We start from the raw sequence: 8321 nt of genomic DNA on the forward strand, positions 1-8321 counted from the left end.
ATATAGGGCTGCACATGAAATCTACTACATTATCTGTACTCAGAGAGTTATCACTGTGTTATCTGTGATGTTGGGTAGGACTGCATGTGAAATTTACTACATTATCTATACTGGGTATATACAGTGAAGGAAATAAGTATTTGATCCCTTGCTGATTTTGTAAGTTTGCCCACTGTCAAAGTCATGAACAGTCTAGAATTTTTAGGCTAGGTTAATTTTACCAGTGAGAGATAGATTATATAAAAAAAAGAAAATCACATAGTCAAAATTATATATATTTATTTTCATTGTGCACAGAGAAATAAGTATTTGATCCCCTAGCAACCATTAAGAGTTCAGCCTCCTCCAGACCAGTTACACGCTCCAAATCAACTGCATTAAAGGCAGCTGTCTTAAATGGTCACCTGTATAAAAGACTCCTGTCCACAGACTCAATTAATCAGTCTGACTCTAACCTCTACAACATGGGCAAGACCAAAGAGCTTTCTAAGGATGTCAGGGACAAGATCATAGACCTGCACAAGGCTGGAATGGGCTACAAAACCATAAGTAAGACGCTGGGTGAGAAGGAGACAACTGTTGGTGCAATAGTAAGAAAATTGAAGACATACTAAATGACTGTCAATCGACATCAATCTGGGGCTCCATGCAAAATCTCACCTCGTGGGGTATCCTTGATCCTGAGGAAGGTGAGAGCTCAGCCTAAAACTACACGGGGGAACTTGTTAATGATCTCAAGGCAGCTGGGACCACAGTCACCAAGAAAACCATTGTAACACATTACGCCGTAATGGATTAAAATCCTGCAGTGCCCGCAAGGTCCCCCTGCTCAAGAAAGCACATGTACAGGCCCGTCTGAAGTTTGTAAATGAACATCTGGATGATTCTGAGAGTGATTGGGAGAAGGTGCTGTGGTCAGATGAGACTAAAATTGAGCTCTTTGGCATTAACTCAACTCTCCGTGTTTGGAGGAAGAGAAATGCTGCCTATGACCCAAAGAACACCGTCCCCACTGTCAAGCATCGAGGTGGAAACATTATGTTTTTGGGGGATTTCTCTGCTAAGGGCACAGGTCTACTTCACCGCATCAATGGGAGAATGGATGGAGCCATGTACCATCAAATCCTGAGTGACAACCTCCTTCCCTCCACCAGGACATTAAAAATGGCTTGTGGCTGGGTCTTCCAGCACGACAATGACCCGAAACATACAGCCAAGGCAACAAAGGAGTGGCTCAAAAAAGAAGCACATTAAGGTCATGGAGTGGCCTAGCCAGTCTCCAGACCTTAATCCCATCAAAAACTTATGGAGGGAGCTGAAGATCCGAGTTGCCAAGCGACAGCCTCGAAATCTTAATGATTTACAGATGATCTGCAAAGAGGAGTGGGCCAAAATTCCATCTAACATGTGTGCAAACCTCATCATCAACTACAAAAAACGTCTGACTGCTGTGCTTGCCAACAAGGGTTTTGCCACCAAGTATTAAGTCTTGTTTGCCAAAGGGATCAAATACTTATTTCTCTGTGCACAATGCAAATAAATATATATAATTTTGACAATGTGATTTTGAGTTTTTTTTTTTTATATAATCTATCTCTAGACTGTTCATGTCCTTGACAGTGGGCAAACTTACAAAATCAGCGTGTGCGTGTGCGTGTGCGTGTGTGTGTGTGTGTGTGTGTGTGTGTGAAAGATGCTTGCTTTAATTTTGTAAACTGCTTTTCAAAACCATCAGGCCTAACCCAGAATTATAAAATGCTCTTTGTACTTCATTTCCCCAATAAGGATATATTTATCCATTTTATTTAGGAGGATTTGTCCCTATTTGACAATATGCAAAAAAAAAAATGTCCATTCCGTTGAGATTTTATAATATTTGTATAGTAGCAATACGTTAAACTTTGGATAGTTAAAAAAAAAATATAATAGAATATATCTGCCTGGAGTAGGCTACATTTAACACCATGGAAATTCTCATTGTTAATAATTTTGGATTACACATGAAGATGAAAGCAGCCATGCAATGATGTCTGCTGTATAGTAGTGCTTTATTTAATATATTAGTGGCCCCCATCATGTTATTCAGTTTTTAAGTGAAATAACTGTTGCATCCATTGCACTGTGGTGCTTAACCTGTTTGCGCACCACAACATACTATTGTGTCATGGTGCGGTGGGCGATGTTTGGAGCGGCCTACATACGCATCGGGTGTCAGCTGTGTTTTAGAGTTGACAACCGGGACTAACGGACAGTTTTAACTAACTGGCGGTTTAACCCCTTAGATGCTGGGATCCAGCAGGATCGCAGCATCTAAGACGTTATAAAGAGGGGGGCACCCCTCACTGACAGCTCATTGCCCACCCCCTGCGATGCAATCGGGGGGTGCCGATGGTTGTCATGGCAGCCCAGAGGCATAATGAAGGCCCTCTAATAAAGGCCTCTGGCAGGGCTTAACAGGAGCCTGTCAAACTGACTATATACAGCAATACATTAGTATCCAACGTATCCAACTGGTTCAAGTCCCCTAGGAGGACTAATGAAATGTGTGTAAAAAAAAAAGTTAAATAAAGTTTTTAGCAGTGTAAAAAAAAATCTAAATAAATAAACATTTCCCAAAACCCTTTTTCCCATTTTTCCTCTGATGTAATGTAAAAAATATACAAAATTGGTAACGCTGTGTCCGTAAAAGTCCAAACTATTACAATATAGCATTATTTAATGCGGATTGTGTACGCCGTAAAAGGAAAAAATATAAACCGCCAGAATACTGTTTTTGTCACTTCATATCCCTCAAAAAATGAAATAAAAAGTCTTATGTAGCCCAAAATAGTACCAATAGAAACTACAGCTAAAAAAAAAAAAGCCCTCATACCGCTCAATCGACAGAAAAATAAAAAAAAGTCATGGCTCTCAGAATGTGGCGACAAAACACAAATTTTATTTTTAACAATTAGTTTCTTTCTTGTAAAAGTAGTAAAACATTAAAAAAAAATACATAAATTTGGTATCGTCGTAATCGTATTGACTGGTAGAATAAAGTTAAAATGTCATTTTTTTACCATATGGTGAAAGCTGTAAAAAAACGAAACCCCTCGAAAGATTGGGGAATCACTGTTTTTTTCCTATTTCACCCCACACTTTTCCAGTTTCCCAATAAATGATATGGTACAATAAATGGTGCAATGAAAAACTACAAAAAAACGGCCCTCATATGGCTATATCGAAGGAAAAACAAAAACGTTATGGTTTTTGGAAGGTGGGGAGGAAAAAAAATTACAACAAAAATCCCATAAATGGCTGCGTCCTGAAAGGGTTAAAAAGATGCTGGGGCTTGTGGTGCCGTCAGGGGTGAGACATACCAGTAAAAGAATATCAGAATATCAGAATTAAACCACATTGTCACGAAAAAAGTGTGTGGTGTGGTGCTTGAAGTATGCTGGGGACTGTGATGCCATCAGGGGTAAGACGTACCTGTGAATGAGAGAACTGATGATCTGACCTGATCATGAGTTCTCTCCTTCACAGGTATGTCTTACCCCTGATGGCATCACAAGCCCCAGCATACTTCAAACACCACACCACACACTTTTTTCGTGACAATGTTGTTTAATTCTGATTAGTACACTTATGTACACTTATTAGTGCAATTATGAAGTTACACTTAAAGAGACTGTCACCAGATTATAAGTGCCCTATCTCTTACATAATCTGATCGGCGCTGTAATGTAGATAACAGTGGTTTTTATTTTGAAAAACGATCATTTTTTAGCAAGTTATGAGCAATTTTAGATTTATGCTAATTCGTTTCTTAATGGGGATTTTATGGGGATTACCGAAGTGTCAGGAGTTTGAAACGAAATCATGTCCTGGCTGGAGGTGATGTCTATTCACTCTCAAGACACTTCAGTAAAGTTAATGTTGGTGTATGTGATAGCACAGCGTGATCTCGCGAGATCACGCTGTGCGGAGTACAAATGGACATGAATGGAGAGAAGTGTATGACGCTGATTGGTCCGATTGGTCAGCGTCATACACTTCTCTTTACAATGCCCACTTGGGAAAAAGTAAAAACACGCCCAGTGTTAGCATAAATCTAAAATTGCTCATAACTTGCTAAAAAAATGATCATTTTTCAAAATAAAAACCACTGTTATCTACATTACAGCGCCGATCAGATTATGTAGGAGATAGGGCACTTATAATCTGGTGACAGAGCCTCTTTAAGGTATTTTTACACAGATTAATGATCGGCAAACGATCATTGCTCTGTATAAAGAGACCAGTGATTAGTTGACAAATGAGCAACTGCTTGTCAGCTGATCCGAAATTTTATGCCGCCTAAAAAATGTCTTGTCTCGGCAGCACATCTCCCCATGTAAACAGGGGATGTGCGGACGACAAGATGCAAAATGTATTGGGATGAGCGATCATATTAACGATCATTCGTCCCTATAGATTTTCATAATTGCTCTGTTTAAATGGAGCAATCGAGCACCGATCGACATCCTCTTTTGTTACCTGCCCATCTAAAACCACCTTTGGCGATATTACACGGAATTCACTATAAGTGGAATTATACGATCAGTTCCATTTATGTTTATAAAACCGACTATAGTATGGCTCAATAGAGAAAGGTCCCAGTGCAATGGATGCAACAGTTATTTCACTTAAAAACTGAATAACATGATGGGGGCCACTAATATATTAAATAAAGCACTACTATACAGCAGACATCATTGCATGGCTGCTTTCATCTTCATGTGTAATCCAAAATTATTAACAATGAGAATTTCCATGGTGTTAAATGTAGCCTACTCCAGGCAGATATATTCTATTATATTTTTTTTTTAACTATCCAAAGGTTAACGTATTGCTACTATACAAATATTATAAAATCTCAACGGAATGGCCATTTTTTTTTTGCATATTGTCAAATAGGGACAAATCCTCCTAAATAAAATGGATAAATATATCCTTATTGGGGAAATGAAGTACAAAGAGCATTTTATAATTCTGGGTTAGGCCTGATGGTTTTGAAAAGCAGTTTACAAAATTAAAGCAAGCATCTTTCATATGGGCAACATTGTAGTTTTTGGGTGCCAAAATCGGTATATTAAACACTATGAAACATCTACATTTATTTCCAGCAAATGACCGGGGCTGAGAAAATCGGAAGGTGTGCATATGTATCTATACAGTTGTATTTTCAATGTAGCTATGCAGCACTAGCAAAGTAGACAGATGTTAGACAGAAGTTTAAATCTCTGTAAATATTTATAAAACTGATTAACCCCCTCCCCATTGTAGGAATGTGAAACATGCCGTCGAGTCCTGCTCTGAACAATTCTACACATATAAAAGGATAGGAATCTTTGTTGCTGAATTCAATAGTATGTTCTAGATCACAATATAGGATGACAGATGAACCCTCCCAGTCAGATCTGTTAGCTTAATTCTAGGAAAGTATTTAGTCCATACATCTGAACAGATCTTGGACCCTCCTGATACAGTAGAACATTTGCCAAGTTCAAGATTAGCCAATGATCCAGATGCTAAGGCGTGGGAAATTTCTTTGCAATGAGAAAATACAGCTTGACTTAATGATGATTGTAGATCTGTGGAATAAACAATCCGATCTAAAGTGCAAGAGAACACATATGGTCATTGTTAATTTTACTCAATTCTTGCAATCATAAAAGCTTTAGAAAAGTAGAACATTTGTACTAAAGTACTGAAGCATTCTTCTTACCTTTACGGTCAGTTCACATGGAGCCGAAACCGCATCGGAATCGGCTCCAAAAAAAAAGCACAAATTGCCCCCCCCCCCCCCTTGATTTGAGGCAAAGGAATTTTTAGGCAGATTTTTTTTTCTGCATGTCAAGAAATTCTTTTGTCTGTTAGTAAAGCCTTCTTAGAAGACAAGATCGTATCTGTTGGGGCGTGGCTTAGGCATGGCGGCGTGAGACAGCAATTCCCAGGAGTTTTGGACACCTCCAGTTGAACTTTGTCAATATCTCGACTTACCACAGTTAGACATGCCTAGGGGGAAAGGGAAGTCTAGAACTCCCAGTGTCTCACGAGATCCCTCCCAGGCTCGGTTCCTGCAACCATCAACGCCGTAATATATATATATATATATATATATATATATATACACACACATTATTCCAACCCTACCTCCTCCACCCACCATACCGCAGCAACGATAAAAGAATAAAAAAAATTTTATGCAATTTTTATTTTATCAAAATTTCTGCAATTTTATCATTTCAGAAAAAACTTTTCCGAAGGTTTGACAATATCAATCAATTTTTCCTAAATAGAAAATAACTTCTGCAGACACCCTCTGGATTTATAGAAATAAAACTCATATGACATTAACGTAGAGGATTCAGATTTCCATAATTTAAAAATTGGAGTCTTCTACTTAATAGAATATTCCCTTCATGTTCAAATGCATGCTGGAGACTTTGTGGACACAAGGGCTCTTTATATCACATTCTGTGGGAATGTAAGAAAATCCAACCTCTCTGGATAGCAACAAAAAGGATAATTTCTATCCTTATGGGAAAAGAAGTACAAATTAGCCCACGAATGGCTCTACTCTTTTTCGATCTCCATACCTTCAACTCCTCTTCCAAGTATATTATAGCACATCTTCTGATGTCAACCAAACTCATAATTACCAAGTATTGGAAACAGCCGACACAGCCCCATATACGAGAGGTTACAGGCCAAATTAACACTACATGCATTTATGAAAAAATGTTTGCCAATCAGAATCACAAATGTGAACAATTTATTCAAAGATGGGGAATCTGGATCGAAAGTTCATATTACAATACCTGAATGCTTGCTTAATTAATATTACAGTACTTGTTAATGCAGTCGAGTTTACTATGGATTAGTTACTTATTATTGTTATACCAGATAGTTCATTTTAAAGCGCAGACACTGCATAACAAAGTAACAAATTGGGTTTGAAGGACTCGTATGAGTAAAGACCCAAAATGTACTGAAAGCAGTTTGGAGAGAGCTATTACAGAGGAAAATATGCAAATAACTATCATTTAAGAAGGTACAAAGATTTATATTAGCTCAATGTATGATTGAAATACAATGGCATTTTTTACTAAATGATTTGTAAACTGTTTTCTATACTGAGAACGGTTTCAATGCTCTGTTTTATACTCTGTATGATCTGCGTATAAAATAAAAATGTTTTGATTTAAAAAATAAAAAAAAAATTGGAGTCTTCTTACAAAGCCAAAATCTGGCGATTAATTTTCTGGCAACAAACAAAACTTTTAATACCCCCAAAATCATTGGAGTAATAACCCCAAACGGATTTGGATCGCCCAGTATACAAATTTTCAGACATCTACAAATCCGTTTTGTATATCCGGCTAATTTTGCTTGTTATATCTGTCCAATATCTGACCAACTTGGGACATCTCCATATTAAATTTAGAATCTGATGAGTCACATTTAGGACAATTCAAGGAATCAGAATATCCTATTCTGTGTAAAAAGTATTTGGAGTAATAAAGGCGATGTGTTATCAAAAATTTAGTAATTTTATGTGCCCCATTTAAAATAACCTTATGTGAAATTTTGTAAATTCGTGTCCATGCCACATCTGAGACAGTGCCCAAATCTTCTGTCCATTTAGGACGTTAACTGATATATGTTAAGATTTTTTAACCATCAAAGAGTCGTATATATTAGAGATAAAACCCTTTAGTCTGTGCAATTAAAATTTCATAAGCTACGAATGTACCAATTTATTTTTTCCCTCTTAAAATGTGATTAACCCCTTCAAGACACAGCCTGTTTTGGCCTTCAGTACACAGCCAATTTTATCAAATCTGACATGTTTCACTTTATGTGGTAATAACTTCGGAATGCTTTTACCTATCCAAGCGATTCGGAGATTGTTTTGTCGTGACACATTGGACTTTGTTACTGGCAAAATTTGCTCGATACATTAAGTATTTAATTGTGAAAAACACCAAAATTTAGCGAAAAATTGCAAAAATTAGCATTTTTCTAAATTTATATGTATCTGCTTGTAAGACAGATAGTAATACCACACAAAATTGTTGCTAATTAACATCACCCATATGTCTACTTTAGATTGGCATCCTTTTTTGAACATCCTTTTATTTTTCTATGACATCACAAGGCTTAGAACTTTAGCAGCAATTTCTCACATTTTCAAGAAAATTTCAAAAGGCTATTTTTACAGGGGCCAGTTCAGTTGTGAAGTGGATTTTAGGGCCTTATATATTAGAAACCCTCGATAAGTCACCCCATTTTAA

This window comes from Rhinoderma darwinii, chromosome 3, assembly GCF_050947455.1.
Source record: "Rhinoderma darwinii isolate aRhiDar2 chromosome 3, aRhiDar2.hap1, whole genome shotgun sequence".
NCBI classification, from domain to species: domain Eukaryota; kingdom Metazoa; phylum Chordata; class Amphibia; order Anura; family Rhinodermatidae; genus Rhinoderma; species Rhinoderma darwinii.